Source organism: Ranitomeya imitator, chromosome 3 (genome assembly GCF_032444005.1).
Source record: "Ranitomeya imitator isolate aRanImi1 chromosome 3, aRanImi1.pri, whole genome shotgun sequence".
In the NCBI taxonomy this organism is placed as follows: domain Eukaryota; kingdom Metazoa; phylum Chordata; class Amphibia; order Anura; family Dendrobatidae; genus Ranitomeya; species Ranitomeya imitator.
Genome location: NC_091284.1, coordinates 585175666 through 585199833, shown reverse-complemented (window position 1 = coordinate 585199833; position 24168 = coordinate 585175666). Strand labels below are relative to the sequence as shown.

Here is a 24168-nt window from a genome sequence, read left to right as displayed (position 1 = left end):
GTGAGTCTCATGTTGGAGTCATTGCGATTCAAACACACCATAAAATTCTGTAAATCCAGTTTTATTGTATACAATAACATGTGTGGTGTGTGTTCTAAGATCAGTGCTAGCATGATGTTTATTTTTCCTTATGTGTTATTGTTTATATTGCCTAGCAACACTTTTAATTTTGATGGTTTTGTTGGAAAAAATGAACACATAATGTTTTTTCCTTTTATATTCCTTTCTCCTCGCCTACAAAGTTACACATATATTACAACAATCATAATGTACAATTTTTATATATGCCGTACTTAGTTATTTAATCTTGAATCTGTTGTGAGCTGCTTTCAAAATTCGGATAAAATTGGCAGCAAATACACGTCCAGGCTGCATACCGCCGACCGTGGTCCCCATAACCTTCATTCCTGGTGTCCTACAATTCTGGCCTCCGTTGCACCAGAACCAGCATCAGTTCCACATTGATGATATGAGCCTTGTTGCTTGGTTTCCATTGAGGTATGTTTTTTTTCCCTTTGTTGCTGGTTTCCATTGAGGTATGTTTTTTTCCCTATATATAACATCCATTGTGTCAAACGATGAGATTTCTGGGTTGTCCTGATGCAATTTCCTGTTTTTTAGATACATAGGGGTGTTTTATATGGACGTAATACAGATGCCATATGCATGGTCCGCGTGCTGTGCGATTTCTTTCTTGCACCCATTGACTTGCGTCTGATTTTTTTTTTCTCAGTCCGACCTGAGCTCAGAAAAAAATCGCAGATGAACACAGAATCATTGACAAACATTAGTCAGAGTGTAATCTGATTTTTTTTTTTTTATTGGATTCCACTCATCCATTTTAAGCACAGATCAGTATGAGCTTTTATGGGGAAAGTCATCTTGATACCAATGAGTGTAGGTCCCAGATGTTGGACCTCAACTGATCAACAAGTTATCATCTATTCTCTCGAAATATAATAATTTATTTTCACCTTGCAATTCTTTTAAATTCCCCTTTGCACCAGATTAGATAAATGTCTCCCTATATGTGTGCTCTTTATTGCCATGGACTGCTAATAATGCTCTGTGTGTATGATTTACAGGTATACCTTTCACATTTGCCGTTTTATTAAAACCTCAACATAAAATATGGAGTCTGTAGCACAGCATTGTGTTGGTGAGTTATCTCCACCACCCATTATTTATGCTTACAACTTATGAATAATAGATGACAACTGTTTTATGAGTTCATAACACGACTTTGTGTCCAAAGCAGCAGATGTTTGGAGCTGCTCCACGCACCCTCATGACTTTTCCAACAAGCCCCTAACTGACTGTCAGTGAGAATATTGTACAACATCTTATATTTAACTAAAAACAGAATGATTAACTCATAAGAAAGGTAACATTGAGTGTTATAATCATTAAATGAAAACTGTAATCTGTAATGGTTTTGCCAGGCATCAAAAGCAGTGTATTTTTTTTATTCAAATCTTTAATGTGTGATGCCCCAAAATGTAAAGTCATTCCCTAACCATTTGATAACTGCTCCCTGGAGGTCTGACTTGAGAACAGGGCTTTGACTCCGTAGAAGGGGCTATGCAGAGCCCTGTCTTGAATGGCGCAGAGGTGCACATGCTCTACATTCATTCCATTCATTGACTATAGGACTGCCAGAGGAAGCCGAGTACAGCTTTCGTTTATTCTTAACACTAATAGAAAAGGACGGGAGCAGAGGACAAGCATGGACATCTTTGTTTCATTCAAGAAGGAGATATGCAGAGCCCCATTCTCCGGATCTACTATCCCATTCTCGGGATCCAGAGTTAGCTGGCTCAGAGATGGTATAAAACACTGACTCCCACCATTCAATTGGACGCATGTCTTTAAGGCATGAGTACAGTTGAAGGCCTGAATGCCGTCACTTCTAGGGTGACGTCAGCAGCGTGATCAGGTCATCTGATCTGATGTCACCTATAAGGTACCTGGATGTCTACGTTTATTTGTGATACTGACTATGTCTCATTAGTACTGTGATTCCTGTATTGTCCGCAGTCTGATGATGACTGATAACCAGGGCCGCTTTTAGATAAAGTGTGGCTCTGGGCAAAAGTTAAAGGGAACCTGTCACCCCCAAAATCGACGGTGAGCTAAGCCCACTGGCATCAGGGGCTTATCTACAGCATTCTGGAACGCTGTAGATAAGCCCACGATGTATCCTAAAAGATGAGAGAAAGAGGTTATATTTTACTCACCTGGGCAGGCGGTCCAGTCCGGGGCCTCCCATCTTCTTACGATGACGTCCTCTTCTTGTCTTCACGCTGAAGCTTTGGCGCAGGCGTACTTTGTCCGCCCTGTTGAGGGCAGAGCAAAGTACTGCAGTGTGCAGGCACTGGAAAAGGTCAGAGAGGCCTGGCGCCTGCGCACTGCAGTACTTTGCTCTGCCCTCAACAGGGCAGACAAAGTACGCCTGCGCCGGAGGCGTAGCGTGAAGACAAGAAGAGGATGTCATCTGATGAAGATAGGAGGCGCCGAACCGGACCGCAACGCCCATCGGACTGGACCGCAGCGGGACCGCCCCTAGGTGAGTTTAATATAACCTCTTTTTCTCATCTTTCAGGATACATCGGGGGCTTATCTACAGCATTAAAGAATGCTGCAGATAAGACTCTGATGCTGGTGGGCTTAGCTCACCCTCGATTTTGTGGGTGACAGGTTCCCTTTAAAAGTGGAACTGCAAATGCTAACATACTACACAATTATGCAGCGCCCTAGAGTCCTGGTCGTTGCAGTAATGTTGTTCTTCCACCCGTGGGAGTGATGTTACATCTGAAGGCAATAAAGGAGATCACCTTACCAGGTATCACAAACCACACAACACATTTCACACTCCAGGCCACCAGGGGGAGCCATGCTTCTATCTATTAGGGCACTCCTCACAATTAGGTAAAACTGGGAGTCTGGACAGAAAGTTAGGCAGATGCAGACTGAAGCTGGCTGGAGTGAGAGGGAGCCAGATGCAGACTGAGGTCTGCGGAGGACGAGGGTCCACGGACCTACGCCTGCCCCACGTGCAGCAGCATCCAAAGAAAGAGACATCAGAAGGGAATTGTCTTGAAGTGAGTGAGAAACAAAGTCATAGCAAAGGAGAGGAATATCAGAGGGAGACCAGCCAGGAGCAGGTTGCTTCCTTCTGAAGCGCAGAAGCCGGTAGCCAGAACACCGAGGGAGTAAGGATCTCTATGCTTTACTTCAGAGACTGGCAGGACAGTTAATTCCATGTTGGCTGCCCGACCTTATACCCAAGAGGCACGGTGGCAACTTGTGGGGGCTGGGGCGTCGTAGGGTCCCTGTAAAAAGCCTCAGGCCATCAGTCATATGGGTTTGTCCATCAGGGGGACAGAGAGAAAGAGACATTACATCTACAATAGTTGTGAGGACCTCACCGAGAAGCTCAGTAGGGAGGAACTACAACACCCAGGCGCTAGAGGAAGGCTACTGATTTCCACCTGGATAAGTGGACTCTGGATTTGCCTTCGGACCGGCCGGACTCTGCCTGCCCTGTGACCTGGTGCTCTGGACTGCGGACACTGAAACCTTCAGTAAAGGTAAAGAGACTTCAACCTTGTGTCCTCGTTCTTTACCGCGCCTCACACCATCCATCATCTACACTCTGGGAAGCCCTGGGGACATACTTCACCTGTGGGAAGATATACCATCTAGCTGCCATAACATCACCCCAGTGGACCCCTAAGCAGCGTTGGTCACCCTGACCGAATACCACAGGTGGCGTCACAAACACTATCCCTTTAAAGACCTTTCCCCATTTACAACGGATGTTCCCCTAGGCCCACGGCCTGGGTAAGCCACTGTGACATCCCCCTTGAGAACCGAAGGGCCCGGCTCCGAGTACCCCAGTGCCCTAATGGGGGGTGATCCAATTACACACAAACATTTAGGTTGCATTTACATGAGCTGAATTTAGACCATTTGCTGCTAGCTTCCCGACCTCTTTACACCTGCTTTTGAAGAATGATGGGCACAGAACGATCACTAGTAGATCAGTCTGTCCCTATATAGCACACTTATTGGCAGCTCACCTGCAGTTTACATCGGGAGATGTGCTGCTGAGAACAAAGTTTTTTGATCTGCCATAAACAATCCAATTACTCTACGAAAGAGCACTTTGAGCAGCATTTTGCTCATTCACTAGGAACTCTCAACTGTGCTGCTAGTATTTATAAATGGGGATGCTACACGCACAGTAAGCGTCACACACACTGTATGTTACACAGACATATACACACATTGCATGTTACACTCTTATATGTATATACACATTGCATATATGAGTCGCCTGCCAGGGTTGAGGGGTGCTCGGTACCGGGTCTGGTACTTAAAGGGGATGTCACAGTGGCTGCAACCCGGTCCGTGGCCCTGGGTGCCCAAGTAAAAGGGAAAGGTCTTTTAAGGGAGTTGTAATAAAGTTTGTGTTCGTGATGCCACCTGTGGTTCTCGGTTAGAGGGGACCGACCCTGCTTAAAGGGGTCCTCTGGGGTGATATTACTGCAGCAAAGATGGTGACGCTTCCCACAGGTGAAGTGGGTTCCCCTGGGCTCCCGATGTGCTGGGCAGGGATGGTCTGTAGAAAATGACCTATAATAAAAGAATGCAATATCTCTGAACCTAGCCTAGCACATAATCGAAATCTACATTTCTTTTCCCACAAGCCTATACCACACAGCCACCTCTAAAACTCTGCGTTATTGAGATATAAAGCATAGCTCCCAGGAATTAAATATGGTAGCCATATTTGGTCTCCCTGCACAGATAAAATCCAGCAGAACCAAGTGGCACCGCCACCATCCCATTTAGAGTGTCAGGAGGAAAGCTTTGGGCATCTGGCCGGAAAACCATGCTCTCAGATATGGGAGGAGAGAGGTTGCACAGCCCAGGGGCTTGCACAGCGTGTGGTAGGGAGCAGCCTAGGGGATAATAGGTAGCCCGTCATTTTGGACTCAGTTTTTCTACTGGCAGGAGGCCCGTTAGCTGACGGGGCCAGAGAATCACGTAACAAAGATTTGGATGTGTAATCCATCAGCGCCTCCCTGTGGTCACATGCTACATAACATAGTAATTGTAATCTTGGGCTGCTCTTTTATCTCAATTCACGAATCCCCACGTGCGCACGCTCAGTTCATTATTATACACTACCCCAGGGTTGGTTTCTGACCAGGTATAAAGCCTGTTGTCGGAAGGGACTTATATCTAATGAGGAACTGGTGGCAGAATACCGTACTGCGTTAGTGAAGAACTCTGACAGTAATGGCCAGGAGGTTTACATATATATCCCCAGCCTGGACTGGTGATATTCAGTGGGTACGGAAAGTATTTAGATGTTGACTTCACTCACCTCTGGGGAGGAGAGAGAATGACCCAGCAGGGATCGGCTCTGAAAAAAAACAAATGTAGAAATTTTTGCTAATTTATTAAAAAAGAAAAACTTTAATATCACATGGACATAAGTATTCAGACCCTTTGTTCGGTATTGAGTAGAAGCACCCTTTTGAGCTAGTACAGCCATGAGTCTTCTTGGGAATGATGCACACCTGGATTTGGGGATCCTCTGCCATTCTTCCTTGCAGATCCTCTCCAGTTCTGTCAGGTTGGATGGTGAACATTGGTGGACATCCACTTTCAGTTCTCTCCAGAGATGCTCAATTGGGTTTAGGTCAGGTCTCTGGCTGGGCCAGTCAAGAATGGTCACAGAGTTCTGAAGCCACTCCTTTGCTATTTTAGCTCTGTGCTTAGAGTCATTGTCTTGTTGGGAGGTAAAACTTTGGCCAATTCTGAGGTCCAGAGCACTCTGTAAGAGGTTTTCATCCAGGATATCTCTGTACTTGGCCGCATTCATATTTCCTTCAATGACAACCAGTCATCCTGTCCCTGCAGCTGAAAAACACCTCCATAGCTTGATGCTGGTACCACCATGTTTCACTGTTGGGATTGTATTGGGCGGATGATGAGCAATGCCTCCACACATACAGTACAGACCAAAAGTTTGGACACACCTTCTCATTAAAGATTTTTCTGTATTTTCATGACTGAAAATTGTAAATTCACACTGAAGGCATCAAAACTATGATTTAACACATGTGGAATTACATACTTAACAAAAAAGTGTGAAACAACTGAAAATGTCTTATATTCTATAATCTTGCCTTGCGCAGGCGAGTACTACGGAGGACATAGAATGAACTTCAATCCAATATTGCAGCCAGCGGGTAAGGAAAGGGTGAATCAAACACCCAAAAACTCCGCCCATATGACCGAAAACCGGTTCTGCCAAATTCAGGTGACAGGTTCCCTTTAAATATGAGTGTTTGAGCAAAGCATCTGAATACTTAAGACCATGTGATATTTCAGCTTTTCTTTTTTAATTAATTTTGGAAAAATTTCTACAATTCTGTTATTTGTCAGTAAAGATGGGGTGCAGAATGTACATTAATGAGAAAAAAATTTACTTTTTTGAATTTACCAAATAGCTGCAATGAAACAGAGTGAAACATTTAAAGGGGTCTGAATACTTTTTGTACTCACTTTATATCCCCCCTCACTGGGAGCTCCTCAATAACTCGTACCTATAAGGGAAGCCACTCTGGTGACTATTTGTCCTCGGTGCAGTTCCCTGACTGACCTGGGGTGGCGCCTGAGAGCCGATCCCTGCGGGGTCATTCTCTCCCCACCCCAGAGGTGAGTGAAGTCAACACATCCCTTACCCTGTACGATCCGTCACAGGGGGGACCTCACATAATTTTTTGCGGGGGGCGTCCCCTATAACAATAAGGCTGTGTGCCCACGTTGCGCTTTTTAGGCGTTTCCGTCGTGTTTTTTGCCACAGTGGAAACACTTATAAAACGCTTAAAAACGCATTCCATGCAATCCTATGGGATTCCGCAGTTGCTGTGGCCATGCTGTGGATTTTCCCGCTGCGGAATCGCATAGCAGTAAAATCCGCAGCATGCTCATTATTTCTGCGGAATCCTGGCAATACCGCCGCCATAGGATTGCATTGAAATTGCATTGAAGTGAGCGTTTCATGTGCGGATGGTACCCAGGGTTTGGAGGAGAGGAGACTATCTTTCAGGCCCTGGGTACAATATTCCTGTAAAAAAAAAGAATTAAAATAAAAAATAGGGATATACTTACCTTCTGATGGCCCTAGAGTCCTCCCGCCTCCCAGCGGTGCATGCAGTGGCTTCCGTTCCCTGGGATGAATTGCGCGAATCACCTGAGATGACGTCTCAGTCAGACGACCGTGACGTCACAAAGGTCCTTCGCACAAAGCATCCCTGGGAACGGGAGTGCCACTGAGGAGATCGGGGGGCCGTCGAAAGGTGAGAATAACTTTTTTTAAAAAAATTTTTTAACATTCTATCTTTTACTATTGATGCTGCATAGGGAGCGGGCCAAAAAAAAATTGTTTATTCAGGCAAATGAGACAAAAAAAGTAGTAAAAAATAAAAAAATTGAACCATAAGGCAGAGGTCCATGTGGAGGTGGAAGAGGGGAGAGGGCCGCCACTGTTTTATTGTTTGTTCTTTTGCTTAAATCAAGGAAAGCAACAAAATTAAACAAATGAAAAATAAAGCGTGTTCATGGCTGGGTGTGGCTGGTATAATTGTCTAGTCAGCCAAAGGTATGGAGAAGTCCTGTGTGATCCACGCCTGATTCATTTTTATGAATGTTACAAAGCATACAGGGTAAGCTCTGGCTATGTGTCCAATTTGGACACCCAAAAGTTAAATGGGGCAGACCCATCAATTAGTATGTCAGGATTTGAACCCAACAGCTCACCCCTCTGAGCTATTCTGCTCGCTGGACAGTTTTGTGCTAACCCGAATACTTGTACCTACCATATATACTCAAGTATAAGCCGAGATTTTCAGCCCAAATTTTTGGGCTGAAAGTGCCCCTCTCGGCTTATACTCAAGTCACGGTCGGCGGTGGAGTCAGCGGGTGAGGGGGAGAGAGCGTGTCACATACTTACCTGCTCCCGGCGCTCCTGGTGCTCCCCCTGCCCATTCCACGGTCTTCGGTGCCGCAGCTCTTCCCCTGTTCAGTGGTCACATGGTACCGCTCATTAAAGTTATGAATATGGACTCCACTCCCATAGGGGTGGAGCCGCATATTCATTTCTCTAATGAGCGGTAACGGTGACCGCTGACAGAGGAAGAGGCTGCGGCACCCGGAGACCAGCTGTCCGGGGGAAGGAGCCAGGGATGCCGGGAGCAGGTAAGTATCTCATAGTAACCTGTCCGCGTTCCACCCGCCGGGCGCCGCTCCGTCTTCGCATCCTCTTGCAGTGACTGTTCAGGTCAAAGGGCACGATGACGTACTAGTGTGCACCGCCCTCTGCCTGAACAGTCAGTGCGGAGAGACGCCGAGACGGGACGCTGAGGAGCTGCAAGCAAGAGAGTTGAGTATGTCTTTTTTTTTTTTTATTGCAGCAGCAGCCTTATAGATTGCACAGATTTATATGGAGCGTCTATGGGGCCATAATGAACGGTGCAGAGCATTCTATATGGGGCAGCTTTATATGGAGCATCTATGGGGCCATAATGAACGGTGCAAAGCATTCTATATGGCACAGCTTTATGTGGAGCATCTATGGGGCCATACTGAACCATGCAGAGCATTATATATGGCACAGCTTTATGTGGAGCATCTATGGGGCCATAATGAACGGTGCAGAGCATTCTATATGGGGCAGCTTTATATGGAGCATCTATGGGGCCATAATGAACGGTGCAGAGCATTCTATATGGCACAGCTTTATGTGGAGCATCTATGGGGCCATAATGAACGGTGCAGAGCATTCTATATGGCACAGCTTTATGTGGAGCATCTATGGAGCCATAATCAACGGTGCAGAGCATTCTATATGGGGCAGCTTTATGTGGAGCATCTATGGGACCATAATCAACGGTGCAGAGCATTCTATATGGGACAGCTTTATGTGGAGCATCTATGGGGCCATACTGAACGGTGCAGAGCATTATATGTGGCACAGCTTTATGTGGAGCATCTATGGGGCCATAATGAACGGTGCAGAGCATTATATGGAGCATCTATGGGGCCAACACTGCTGTTCCTGATATCGACCTCTGGCTTTCCTGACTACGATTACTGCTTATTCTTTCAGACGACACTGCTGTTCCTAATATCGACCTCTGGCTTTCCTGACTATGATTACTACTTATTCCTTCAAACTACATTGCTGTCCCTGTGTATCATCTCCTTGGCTATCCCTGACTATGCTACCTGCCAGTGCTTTTCCTAGTGGTTGTAATATCACTACTCCAAACCAGGTCAGTCCATAACATAGTACGTGGATATATGTGGACACGTACTCTTCCACCATGTTGAGGAAACACTACCTTCTTCTGATACGGGCAGTATTAAATGGTGGTGCCAGATGTTGCAGCATGCTCATAATGTTTTGTCAAATTGAGGCCATGCTAACCCTGCCTTTCGAGGTGGTGGCGGTGCCACATCTGTGTTAGCAACCTCCTCCTCTGCATCTGCCTTGCTTTTCTACTGAACCGCTGCTGTCAGGTGAAAAAGCCATTAGTAGTTTCTCTACCAGCGTGTTCTTGTATTGAAGCAATTTTTGATCCCGCTTCAGTGACAGAAGCAATGATGGTGCATTGTCCTTGTACCAGGGATACAGCAGGTTGGCCGTCCAGTAATCTGCACTGGTGAAAATGAAAGCAACTCGGCTGTTGTTGCACAGGCACTGTGGCATATATTTGCTCATGTGTGCCAGGCAGCGACAAGTTGTCCTCAATGGGAGGTGTATCATCTGGGTTCTCACTATCCTCCCAGCCATGCTCCAGTGATGCCCATGAGCATATCTGAGTGCACCCTGCTGTGAACACCCCTGTTCCTCCTCCCCCTCCTCATCCTCAAAAAGTGTCCTGTATCTGAACACTTCTATACCAGTCCACTGTTGATACAACAACCCACCCTCCGAGCCATGTGTGCACGACAGGCCTAACAAACAGGTAATCCCCACATATATTCAAGCTGTCTAGCAGCCGCAAATCATGCAGCTGTGTCGACATAAAGTAAATCTCTGAGCACGCCGATATACTCGGAGACCACCGAGCATGCTCGGAGAAACTTGAGTAACGAGCATACTCGCTCATCACTACTGATGACATTAAAAATGGTCTCTGTCCCTCCTGCAAAACTACCTCATGCATTATTGCCTGAAGTATTGTTTCCAGAAGGCATACAAGTTGTATTGCAGCGCTGATGATGGTGTCATCATCACTTGTCATGTTGCTAGAATATTCAAAGCACCGCAAAATGCCACACACATCCTGCATTGAGGCCCACTCATTGGTGGTGAAGTGGGCTTGTTCAGCCGAGCGACTCACCTGTGCATGCTGCAGCTGGAATTCCACTATTGCCTGCTGCTGCTCTCACAGCCTCTCCAGCATATGCATGGTGGAATTCCACATTGTTGGTACATTGCATATGAAGCATTGAGAAGGAAGACAGAAGTGGCGCTGCAATGCAGACAGGCGAGCAGCAGCAGCAGGATGAGAACGCCAAAAGTGGGCACACACTTCCTACAATAAATGGGTAAAAGAGGGTTGGGGAGTTTCTATTACAAATAAAGGACTTTATTCTGTGTGTGTGTTTATTTCAATTAAAGGTATTTACTCTGCATGTGTGTTTTTTAGCTTAATCTTACGGGGTTAGTAATGGGCGTCATCAACCCAAAAACAACTGACATCAACCCCACAAAGATTACCCCACTTGCCACAGCATCAGGGCAAATGGGAAGAGCCAGGCAGCGCACCAGAAATGGTGCATCTAATACATGCGCCTTTTCTGGGGTGCCTGCGGGTTGCTATTTTTAGGCTGGGGAGGGCCAATATCCATGGCCACTTTAGCTTGGCTGGTTATCAAAAATGTGAGGGACCCCACACCTTTTATAAAACTATTTATTTAAAACATTAAAAAAAAAATGTTTGGGGAGCCCTCTATTTTTTATAACAAGTAGGAATCGGCGAGCACTAAAATGCTTGGGAGCCCATAGCTGGAACAGAGCAATTCGTAATACTCTCATACTTGTTTCGAGTAACGAGTGTAATGGAAGTCAATGGGAAAGCCAAGCTTTCTTCTGGCAAACCCTAAAAAGAGGCCTGTAAGGGCAGTGAAAATGTTCAGATAGATGGGAAAAGAGCTGACTGGAAGGAAAACAGCATTGGGAAGACACCAGGAAGCATCTCTGACTACCAGATTGCTGATGAGAACTACAGCGTCACACTTTAACTCCACCTTAAGGAGTGGCAATAAAATATTCCAAACCACCAAGAAATTGCTTTTACAGGAAAAAGAAACATTATTTCTTAAATAATGACTTATATGTAAGGCAAATTTTTAAAAGTTTGTAAAAAAAAACCCATAATTTAACCCCTTCATTACCCAGCCTATTTTGACCTTAATGACCTGGCCATTTTTTGCAATTTTGACCAGTGTCCCTTTATGAGGTAATAACTCAGGAACGCTTCAACGGATCCTAGTGATTCTGAGAAAGTTTTTTCGTGACATATTGAGCTTCATGATAGTTGTCAATTTAGGTCGATAATTTTTGCGTTTATTTGTGAAAAAATTGGAAATTTGCCGAAAGTTTTGAAAATTTCGCAATTTTTAAATTTTGAATTTTTATTCTGTTAAACCAGAGAGTTATGTGACATAACATTTCCCACATGTCTACTTTACTTCAGCACAATTTTGGAAACATTTTTTTTGCTAGGAAGCTATAAGGGTTAAAATTTGACCAGCGATTTCTCATTTTTACAACAAAATTTACAAAACCATTTTTTTTTAGGGACCACCTCATATTTGAAGTCAGTTTGAGGGCTCTATATGGCTGAAAATACCCAAAAGTGACACCATTCTAAAAACTGCACCCCTCAAGGTGCTCAAAACCACATTCAAGAAGTTTATTAACTCTTCAGGTGTTTCACAGCGAAGCAATATGGAAGGAAAAAAATGAACATTTAACTTTTTAGTCACAAAAATTTTCATTTAGCCTCAATTTTTTCATTTTTACATGGGCAACAAGATAAAATGGATCCTAAAATTTGTTGGGCAATTTCTCCTGAGTACACCGATACCTCACATGTGGTATAGTCAGGACAGACAGGAAGTTCCATGACAGGGCAAGATCCAAGACTCCATCTTGTATCAGGGCGAACAGACACCAGGAAAGTCCAGAATCCTTACAGTGGGTCTTCTCCCCTGGGGTCCGGCTCTCCTCCCCTGGGCTCCGGACGATTTCTCTTCCTGCGAAATCTTGGGTGTGGCGAGTCCGTGTCACTGGAGGAGGAAGAGTGGGAGGAATACAGAAAAGTGAGGTCCTCTCCCTCATTATCAGCTTCGGAGGCAAGAAAGGAATATGCCTCCTCAGCTGAGTACAGCCTTTGTGATTGGGATGAGCGGGACATTGTATGTGTGGTGTGTGTAATAAAACTAAACTTTTATTATAGTGTGTGTATGTGCGAGTGTTTGGTGATACTTTCTACTGCAGGAGGGGGCTGTCAGGCGCTGGGGGGGCTGTCAGGCGCGAGGGGGCTGAGGCAATGCAGCAGATGGAATCGGCGGCAGCAGCAGGGGGGTGTGGTCAGGGGGGCAGGGGTGATCACCGGGGGACACGAGGGGGCTGTCAGGTGCAGGGGGGCAGAGGCAATGCAGCAGCAGATGGAATCGGCAGCAGCAGCAGAGGGTGATCAGGGGGACGGGGGTGATCAGAGGGGCAGGGGGTGATCAGGGGGCCGGGGGTGATCACTGGGGGACAGGAGGGGTTGTCAGGCGTGGGGGGGAAGAGGCGATGCAGCAGCAGATGGAATCAGCAGCAGCAGGGGGTGAACAGGAAGATGGGGGGGTGATCAGGGGGCCGAGGGCGATCACCAGGGGACAGGAGGGGGCTGTCAGGCATGGGGGGGCAGAGGCGATGCAGCAGATGGAATTGGCGTAAGCAGCAGGAAGGTGATCAGGGGGGCGGGGGGTGATCAGGGGGGCAAAGGGTGATCACCGGGGAACAGGAAGGGGCTATCAGGCGCGGAGTGCAGAGGCGATGCAGCAGCAGCAGATGGAATCGGTGGCAGCAGCAGGAGGGTGATCAGGGGGACGGGGGTGAACAGGGGGGGGCAGGAGATGATCAAGGGGGCAGGGGGTGATCACCGAGGGGCAGGAGGGGGCTGTCAGGCACAGGGGGGGGGCTGAGGCAATGCAGCAGCAGCAGATGAATTCTGCGGCGGCAGCAGGGGGGGCAGGGGGTGATCAAGGGGGCAGGGGGTGATCACCAGGGGGCCGGCAGGGGCTGTCAGGAGCTGGGGGAGCTGAGGTGATGCAGCTGATGGAGCTGGCAGCTGCAGCAAGGGGGGTGAAAAGGGGGGCAGGGGGTAAGATTGGGGGAGGGTGATTGGGGGGGCAGAGAGGGGAGTACCTTATGGCGGCGGCAGGAGCAGAGGTGGCGGCGTCATGAGCAGAGGCAGCAGCGACGGCGATCGGTGGCAGGTATGACAGGAGAGACCTCGTTCTCCAGCTTCCAGCAACGGGATGAGTCTGGAGAGCAAGGGCAGACATGTTTTACTCCGCCCCTCCAGATCTGATTGGAGAGCTAGAGTCACATTGACTCTAGCTCCAATCAGAGCTGAAGTGGGCGTCAAAAAGGTCACCCGGAGCAATCGTAGACTCGGGGGGGCAAAGCCACCCCCCCGGGGTGAAGTACAGGTCCCCCTGCACCTGCGGGTCTGGTGATATTTCAATGACCCCGGTCACCTGACCCACAGGGAAGCGTTCCCACCATGATGCCACATAGGCGTCACAGGTTGGATTGGCACCGACTTTCATGACGCCTACGTGGCATCATAGGTCGGGAAGGGGTTAAAAACTTTTCCCTTTTTGCCAGGCTCTGGGCACTGGGCTGTTGTCATGAAAGTGGCCCACATCTTTGACAATGTACCCCTGCCTCTGCTGTGTGTCACCCTGGCCTCTCCTTCATGTTTGGGCATGGAAGCTTGCCACCTGCCACTAGAGCTGTCTGATGGGAATTTCTTCCACATATTTTCCACAATGGCCTTCTGGTATAGTATCATTTTAGAAGACCTCTCCACCTCAGAAAGAAGAGATGCAAAGTTCTGCTTATAGCATGGGTCTAGCAGGGTGAGCAACCAGTATTGTTTTTTGGGCAAGATGAATATAACGCAAGGGTCACGGGAAAGGCAGCTTTACATAAAGTCAGCCATATGTGCCAAATTCCATACAACCAACACTTTCCTGTCCCCACCATGATGACGACTCTCCATCTACTCCTCCTCCCTCTCTTTCTCCTCAGCCCATCAATGTATGACAGATGGGATGAAGGTTGTGTGGCTACTAGCCTTTGTTGCGCTAGAAACTAGCTCTTGTTCCTCCACTTCTTCCTCCTTCTTTGCATCCACTTCCTCATTGTTACCCAATCCACACTGAGCAGATGACATGAGGCTGGGCTGGCAACAATCTCTGTGTGTTATGTCTTCCTCCATCTCCATCCATCTGTGAGCAGTGACTGTTTAAGTAGGCACAGAAGTGGGATAGTTGTGCTGACTGTGGCATCATCGCTGCTCACCATATTTGTAGAGTCTTTAAAGTCTTGGTGAACCAAACAAATGTCAATCATCCATAACCACTCTTCAGTTGTTATGTGCAGGTGGCTGACCAGAATTTCAACAGGTGTGTTGGAGCTGGTACTCAACCACTGACATCTTCTGCTCTCAAAGCCTTGCCAGCATGTGCAGCGTGGAACATGGTAACGTTGCACACCAGTTGATGAGCAGGCACTTGCATGCACTGCTGCAGCAGCACTGCCAGATCGTTGGCTGCTGTAGCCAAGTTGCGGAAATGGACCCTACGTGGCGTACCTTGACCAGAAATTCTAGCAAATCTGGTATGTTTTCAGAATCCACTGAACTACCAACTTGAGCACATATGACAAGCATGGTACGTGTATGAGCTTGCCAAGCTTCACAGCCGCTACCAGGTTAAACCCATTATCGTACATGACCATGCCTAGTTGGAGGTTCAGCAGCAAAAAGCACAGATCTATCTGGTCTGTTATTTGTTTAATAAACTTTGCCGTGGTGTGCGCTTTGTCTCCTAGACAAATCAGCTTCATCGGAGTCTGTTGTCACTTTGCTGCGGCAGTGTTACAGACCTTCCAACCTACAGCTGATGAGGACGATGTCCTCGGAGGTACTACATCATAGATGGAGGAGGAGCAGGAGGGGGTGCAGGAACTGCTGTAGGAGGTGAAGGAATCCCTGATAGAAGTAGGGCCAGCAAGCCTCGGCGTCAGGAGCACATGCGCTGTACCAGGGTGTGACTCGGCTCCAGCCTCCACAATGTTCACCCAGTGTGCCATCAAGGAAATGTAATGTCCCTCGACACAACTACTTGTCCATGTGTTGGTCGTTAAGTCAACAATTCCAGTAAGTGCATTGGTAAGGGCACGGGTGATGTTCCTGGGCCTATGCTGGTACAAGGTTTGGATGCCACACTGCAAGAAAAACTGGCGACTGGGGACCAAGTTTCTTGGGACAGCTGCTACCATGAGTCGGCGGAAATCCTCTGTGTCTACCAGCCTAAATGGCAATATTTCCATGGCAAGCAGCCTGGAAATGCGCCTGCTTCCCATTTGGACCTGTGAGTAGATGGTTGGGAACTTTCCTTTTCATTCCAAGGCCTGGAATAGGGATAGCTGAACGCTAGGCTGGGACAAGGATTTGGAAGTGCTTGATCATGTTAAGTCAGATTGTCAAGAGGTACAGGGCAGGAGGCATCTGCGCCAGTGTTTTGAACATGGTATTGGGCAGCACCTAGCACAGGGGAAGAGGCAGCGGTGTCACCCGATGACACCAATCGTGGACCTAGGCGTTGGGCCCACCAAGTCGAGTGATTAGATGACATGTGCTTGATTATGCTGATGGTGGTTAGATTCTTAGTGGTCAGATCCCTGTTGATATTTACATTACGTAGGTTGAAAATGACCATTTTGTTTGTCTCAGAACTCTCTTTAACCCCTTCATGACCCAGCCTATTTTGACCTTAAAGACCTTGCCATTTTTTGCAATTCTGACCAGTGTCCCTTTATGAGGTAATAACTCGGGAACGCTTCAACGGATCCTAGCGATTCTGAGATTGTTTTCTCGTGACATATTGGGCTTCATGTTAGTGGTAAATTTAGGTCGATAATTTTTGCGTTTATGTGTGAAAAAATTGGAAATTTGGTGAAAATTTTGAAAATTTCGCAATTTTCAAATTTTGAATTTTTGTTCTGTTAAACCAGAGAGATATTTGACACAAAATAGTTAATAAATAACATTTCCCACATGTCTACTTCACATCAGCACAATTTTGGAAACAAAATTTTTTTTTGCTAGGAAGTTATAAGAGTTAAAATTTGACCAGCGATGTCTCATTTTTACAACAAAATTTACAAAACCATTTTTTTTAGGGACCACCTAACATTTGAAGTCAGTTTGAGGGGTCTATATGGCTGAAAATACCCAAAAGTGACACCATTCTAAAAACTGCACCGCTCAAGGTGCACAAAACCACATTCAAGAAGTTTATTAACCCTTCAGGTGCTTCACAGCAGCAGAAGCAACATGGAAGGAAAAAATGAACATTTAACTTTTTAGTCACAAAAATGATCTTTCAGCAACAATTTTTTTATTTTCCCAATGGGAAAAGGAGAAAATGAACCACCAAAGTTCTTGTCCAATTTGTCCTAAGTACGCTGATACCTCATATGTGGGGGTAAACCACTGTTTGGGCGCACGGCAGGGCTTGGAATGGAAGGAGCGCCATTTGACTTTTTGAATGAAAAATTGGCTGCACTCTTTAGCGGACACCATGTCACATTTGGAGAGCCCCCGTGTGCCTAAAAATTTGAGCTCCCCCACAAGTGACCCCATTTTGGAAACTAGATGCCCCAAGGAACTTATCTAGATGCATAATGAGCACTTTGAACCCCCAGGTGCTTCACAAATTGATCCGTAAAAATGAAAAAGTACTTTTTTTTCACAAAAAAATTCTTTTAGCCTCAATTTTTTCATTTTCACATGGGCAACAGGATAAAATGGATACTAAAATTTGTTGGGCAATTTCTCCTGAGTACACCGATACCTCATATGTGGGGGTAAACCACTGTTTGGGCACATGCTAAGGCCCGGAAGGGAAGGAGCGCCATTTGACTTTTTGAATGAAAAAATAGCTCCAATCTTTAGCGGACACCATGTCACGTTTGGAGAGCCGCCGTGTGCCTAAACATTGGAGCTCCCCCACATATGACCCCATGTTGGAAACTAGACCACCCAAGGAACTTATCTAGATGCATATTGAGCACTTTGAACCCCCAGGTGCTTCACAAATTGATCCATAAAAATGAAAAAGTACTTTTTTAAAAAAAATATTTTATTTTAGCCTCAATTTTTTTCATTTTCACATGGGCATCAGGGTAAAATGGATGCTAAAATTTGATGGGCAATATCTCCTGAGTACACCGATACCTCACATGTAGGCGTAAACCACTGTTTAGGCGCACGGCAAGGCTCGGAAGGGAAGGAGCGCCATTTGACTTTGAATGAAAAAATAGCTCCAATCTTTAGCGGACACCATGTCACGTTTGGAGAGCCGCCGTGTGCCTAAACATTAGAGCTCCCCCACATATGACCCCATTTTGGAAACTAGACCACCCAAGGAACTTATCTAGATGCATATTGAGCACTTTGAACCCCCAGGTGCTTCACAAATTGATCCATAAAAATGAAAAAGTACTTTTTTTCACAAAAATTTTATTTTAGCCTCAATCTTTTTCATTCTCACATGGGCATCAGGGTAAAATGGATGCTAAAATTTGTTGGGCAATATCTTCTGAGTACACCGATACCTCACATATAGGCGTAAACCACTGTTTGGGCGCACAGCAAGGCTCGGAAGGGAAGGAGCGCCATTTGACTTTTTGAATGAAAAAATAGCTCCAATCTTTAGCGGACACCATGTCACCACCCGGCGCCCTCTGTCCGAAGATGAGCGGGAGGTCGGAGCACCGCTGGAACAAGGAGGAAGAGAGGTGAGTATTTATTTGTTTTTTTATGGGGGCTGCCTTATACTTCAGGATCTCCCTATAAGGGTGCTGCCTTATACTTCAGGATCTGCCAATGGGGGGGCTGCCTTATACTTCAGGATCTGGCTTTAGGGGGGCTGCCTTATAGTTAAGGATCTGCCTATATGGGTGCTGCCTTTTACTTCAGGATCTGCCTATGGTGGGCTGCCTTATTATTCAGGATCTGCCTATAGGGGGGCTGCCTTATACTTCAGAATCTACCTATGGGGGGCTGCCTTATACTTCAGGATCTGCCTATATGGGTGCTGCCTTTTACTTCAGGATCTGCCTATGGGGGGCTGCCTTATACTTCAGGATCTGCCTATAGGGGGGCTGCCTTATACTTCAGGATCTGCCTATAGGGGGGCTGCCTTATACATCAGGATCTGCCTATAGGGGGCTCCCTTATACTTCAGGATCTGCCTATAGGGGTGCTGCCTTATACTTCAGGATCTGCCTATGGGGGGGCTGCCTTATACTTCAGGATCTGCCTATAGGGGGGCTGCCTTATACTTTAGGATCTGCCTATACAGGGGCTGCTTTATGCTTCAGTACCTGCCTATAGGGGGGCTGCTTTATACTTCAGGATCTGCCTATAGGGGCTGCCTTATACTTCAGGATCTGCCTATAGGGGGGCTGCCTTATACTTCAGGATCTGCCTATAGGGGGCTGCCTTATACTTCAGGATTTGCCTATGGGGGGGCTGCCTTATACTTCAGGATCTGCCTATAGGGGTGCTGCCTTTTACTTCAGGATCTGCCTATGGGGGGCTGCCTTATACTTCAGGATCTGCCTATAGGGGGGCTGCCTTATACTTCAGGATCTGCCTATAGGGGGGCTGCCTTATACTTCAGGATCTGCCTATAGGGGGGCTGCCTTATGCGTCAGGATCTGCCTATAGGGGGCTCCCTTATACTTCAGGATCTGCCTATAGGGGGTCTGCCTTATATTTCAGGATCTGCCTATGGGGGGGCTGCCTTATACTTCACGATCTGCCTATAGGGGGGCTGCCTTATACTTTAGGATCTGCCTATACAGGGGCTGCCTTATACTTCAGTATCTGCCTATAGGGGGGCTGCTTTATACTTCAGGATCTGCCTATAGGAGCTGACTTATACTTCAGGATCTGCCTATAGGGGGGCTGCCTTATACTTCAGGATCTGCCTATAGGGGGGCTGCCTTATACTTCAGGATCTGCCTATAGGGGGCTGCCTTATACTTCAGGATCTGCCTATAGGAGTGCTGCCTTATACTTCAGGATCTGCCTATGGGGGGGCTGCCTTATACTTCAGGATCTGCCTATAAGGGTGCTGCCTTATACTTCAGGATCTGCCAATGGGGGGGCTGCCTTATAGTTCAGGATCTGCCTATATGGGTGCTGCCTTTTACTTCAGGACCTGCCTATGGTGGGCTGCCTTATTATTCAGGATCTGCCTATAGGGGAGCTGCCTTATACTTCAAGATCTGCCTATAGGGGCCTGCCTTATACTTCAGAATCTGCCTATGGGGGGCTGCCTTATACTTCAGGATCTGCCTATAGGGGGGCTACCTTATACTTCAGGATCTGCCTATAGGTGGCTGCCTTACACTTCAGGATCTGCCTATAGGGGTGCTGCCTTATAATTCAGGATCTGCCTATGAGGGGGGCTGCCTTATACTTTAGGATCTGCCTATAGGCGGGCTGCCTTACACTTCAGGATCTGCCTATAGGGGGCTGCCTTATACTTCAGGATCTGGCTATACGGGGGCTGCCTTATACTTCAGGATCTGCCTATGGGGGCTGCCTTATACTTTAGGATCTGCCTATAGGGGGTCTGCTTTATACTTCAGGATCTGCCTATAGGGGGGGTGCCTTATACTTCAGGATCTGCCTATATGGGTGCTGCCTTATACTTCAGAATCTGCCTATGGGGGTACTGTCTTTTACTACAGGGTCTGCCTATGGGGTGCTGTCTTTTACTACAGTCTGCCTATAGGGTGCTGCCTTATACTACAGGGTCTGCCTATGGGGTGCTGCGTTTTACTAGAGTCTGCCTATGGGGGGCTGCCTTATACTACAGGGTCTGCCTGTATGGGGGCTGCCTTATACTACAGGGTCTGCCTGTATGGGTGCTGCCTTATACTTCAGAATCTGCCTATGGGGTTCTGCCTTATACTACAGGATCTGCCTATGGGGTGCTGCCTTATACTACAGGGTCTGCCTATGGGTGCTGCCTTGTGCTATAGAGTAGGCCTATGAGGAGTTCATTACACTATATCGAGTCCTTTGGGGAGTGCATTATACTATATGGAGACCTATGGGGAGTGCATTATACTATATTTAGGATGATCTGGTGCATTATACTATACTAGATGGTGGCCTGATTCTAACGCATCGGGTATTCTAGAATATGCATGTCCACGTAGTATATTGCCCAGCCACATAGTATATTGCCCAGCCACGTAGTATATTTCACAGCCATGTAGTATATTGCCCAGTCACGTAGTATATTGCCCAGCCACGTAGTATATATTTCCCAGCCACGTAGTATATTGCCCAGCCACGTAGTATATTGCACAGCGACGGAGTATACAGCACAGAGCCATGTAGTATACAGACTTAAAATAAAAAATAAACATATACTCACCCTCCATTGAAGTCCCGGCCCTGTGTGCGGTGCACGCGGCAGCTTCCGGTCCCAGGGTTGGTATGTGCGCAGGACCTGTGATGACGTCGCAGTCACATGACCGCGACGTCATGGCAGGTCTTTCTCGCATACCATCCTTGCCACCGGAACCTGCCGCTTGCATGGAGTGGTCGCGAGGAGCGGGAAAGGTGCCAGAATGTGAGTATATGATGATTTATTTATTTATTTATTTATTTTAACATTAGATCTTTTTTACTATTGAGGCTGCAGTAGCGCTGCCATTAACCCTGTGTGAGCGCTGATTGGAGGGGAGTACGGAGCGGGCACTGACAGTGGGGAGGAAGGAGCGGCCATGTTGCCACCGGACTGTGCTTGTCGCTGATTGGTCGTGGCAACGGTCGTGGGCGTTTTGCCACGACCAATCAGCGACTTGGATTCCATGACAGAGAGAGGCCGTGACCAATGAATATCCGTGACAGACAGACAGAAAAACAGACAGACAGACGGAAGTGACCCTTAGACAATCATATAGTAGATGGAGGCCATCTAGTGGGCCATCATACAGTGTGGAGATTACAGTGAAGGAGCCATCATACAGTGTTAGAGCCATCAAACAGTTTGGGGGCTACCAAGGGGTCAGTATACTGTGTGGATGGTACTTTACAGTGAGGGGGCATTATACTGTATAGGGGAGCTGTACAGGGGGGAGACTCTGGACATTAATAAAAGCAAAGTGGGCACTTCTTGTTATAGGGGTTCTCAGGTTACTGTGACTATCAAAGGGGCACACATGGCAATATTACTTTCTAGGGAGCAAAATGTGGGTACTGTTATCTAGGGCACTTGCACCCGACATTACTATATTATAGAGGGGTGCTTTAGAATTTAGAAGGCACAGAGAACCGCACAGCAGGTGCAGTAATAGGGTCACATATGGCAGCAGCGGCTCAGTATTGGGGTATCAGGTGCAGTAATAGGGACACATACGGCAGCAGCAGCTCAGTATTGGGGTATCAGGTGCAGTAATAGGGACACATACGGCAGCAGCAGCTCAGTATTGGGGTATCAGGGGCAGTAATAGGGACACATACGGCAGCAGGGGCTCAGTATTGGGGTATCAGCAGGATGAGGGGTTTGTGCAGGTTGAAAATAGATGGTGATGGCTGGAATATGAGAAGTGAAATGTGTCTTTGTTGTATTCTCTGCAGACGAGTCCTGGCTGGAAGAAGTTGTCATGTCGGTCTGTGCCAGATGGAAAAGACAGGAAAAGTGAACGATTCCATCAGAGAACATCAGCGGTAAGACATTATCTGTAACTGTGCTGTGATCTCTTACATGTTCTGCAGGACTGGTATCTACCACTGACCGTATGGTGGTAATATCCATGTTGGTCGTTATATAGAGATTATCTTCAGTAATAGCGCGGTCATCTGCTGAGGTTCTCCTCCACTATTAGGGCGCGTCACTGAATTGTAATGAAGGTTAGCTGGTTAGAGGCCCACTCAGAAGCTTCGTCCCCCCTGAACCAAAACCCTAGCTACTCCTGTGGGCACTGGCAATATTCATATAATTGATATGATCATAAAAGGGGTTGTCCAGGTTTGTGATGAAGGTCTGTAGTCACTCTAAGTAACTGCAGACTTCTGAATCATTACAGCTCACTGTATCCTGTCAGGAGGTCTCTGTTTGATACTATCTGTTGTCCATGTATATACATCTTTCATGAGGATCTTCACCTGTTCATTTGTTTTTATTTTTACATAGTAGTTTCATGAAAGAGATATTCTGACAAAGGTTGCCGACTAAATAATAATACTGCAACCACCGCGCTAAACTCAGGCTGGAAAAAAAAATAAATTAAATTTACTTACTTCTGTTATGGCTGTTTTTGTACTATATGGGGACCCTTATGGGTAAAGGGTTACACCTAATTACAGCAATTCACTGAAAGGAAAAATATACAGGAGGTCGGTATATTGATTGGGGCCATACAAATAAATTACCAAAGATATTGGTTAAGTAAACTCACTGCTCTTATAAGACCGTATAAGGTGGGGTTAAGTGTTTCTCTTTCCACGGTGTGATAAACCAATGCTGGAAGGTAAAATAAAATATACCAAAAAATCGATATAATGATTTGACCGTATAAATGAATTATCAGCGATATTGGTGGAATACACTTACTCCTTATATAAGACCATATAGGCTGCACCTGGAGTGTTACTGTGTGGGGTTGAGCGTTACTGTTTCCACGGTGTAGTAAACCAAATGCTGATAAATAGATAAAGCAAAAATAGAGCAAATAATACTAATGGTACCTTAAATCATTGGATTATTGAATACCACATAGGTTGCAGCAGTATCTATGGAAATCAACTGGCACTCACCAAATCCTGCTTAGGAAAAAACATTCAGTGAAGATGGCAAAGTGATCCTCTGAATGCGGTGCCAGTTGCAAAACTCAATGAGCTCAGCAGAGGTTGTGTGGTCAGTGCCTGAAGCTGAGGTTCCTGGATCGTAACGTCTTAGTGAGTAGCAGGAGAAGCACCAGCGCCTCGCGTGCCCCGGCTGGAAGCAATGCTGAGGACGCGGTGCCGAGATGTGGGCGGAGCTAGTGTGACGTCACAAAAAGCAGGGACGGGAGCGCAAGACAGACAAGCTGCCAACTAGACAAGCCCTGACAAAGAGGGGAGTTACCCCTCGAAACTAGTTGGCAGCTTGCATCAATATACCAACCTCCTGTATATTTTTCCTTTCAGTGAATTGCTGTAATTAGGTGTAACCCTTTACCCATAAGGGTCCCCATATAATACAAAAACAGCCATAACAGAAGTAAGTAAATTTATTTTTTTTTTTTTCAGCCTGAGTTTAGCGCGGTGGTTGCAGTATTATTATTTAGTCGGCAACATTTTTTTAACAGTGTCTTGCACAGAACCTGTTTTAACCACCTGCGGCATCTGGGGCTTCCACCTTATCCTTTTCAGGTGATTTAGCGCCAGTGTATATACAATTTAATATTCTGACAAATGTTGAGTATCCTCACGTTATGGTCTGCCTGTGACTGCCAGTTTGCATCATTGTTCAATTAACCTGTCCAGCATTTCTGTTTTTTATTTGCACCTTTTTTGCCTGTTTTTGAATTTAAGTGTTGATAAAGATGTGTATTTATATATTTCCAAATGGTTTCTATGGTAAAATGTATTCTTGACTATGAGGAGTTATATCTGGGAACTACAGGCTCTTTTCTTTTTCATGTATACTATCCTGTCAGGATTGTCTGGGGCCGGTGGTGAGAGCGAGTGGTCATGTAATCACAAGTATGCAATTTGC

General features: G+C 46.5%; 1 long non-coding RNA gene across 1 annotated transcript in view; it reads right to left on the bottom strand.

The window, feature by feature from the left end:
* Positions 1 to 227: 227 nt before the first annotated feature.
* Positions 228 to 24168, bottom strand: part of LOC138672219 (uncharacterized) — a 36107-nt gene continuing 12166 nt past the window's right edge. Inside the window, exons 2-3 of the long non-coding RNA XR_011319647.1 lie at positions 12180 to 12381; positions 228 to 739 (exon numbers count right to left, since the gene is read on the bottom strand). This is a non-coding gene — a long non-coding RNA (uncharacterized lncRNA). The remainder of the gene's footprint in view (positions 740 to 12179; positions 12382 to 24168) is intronic.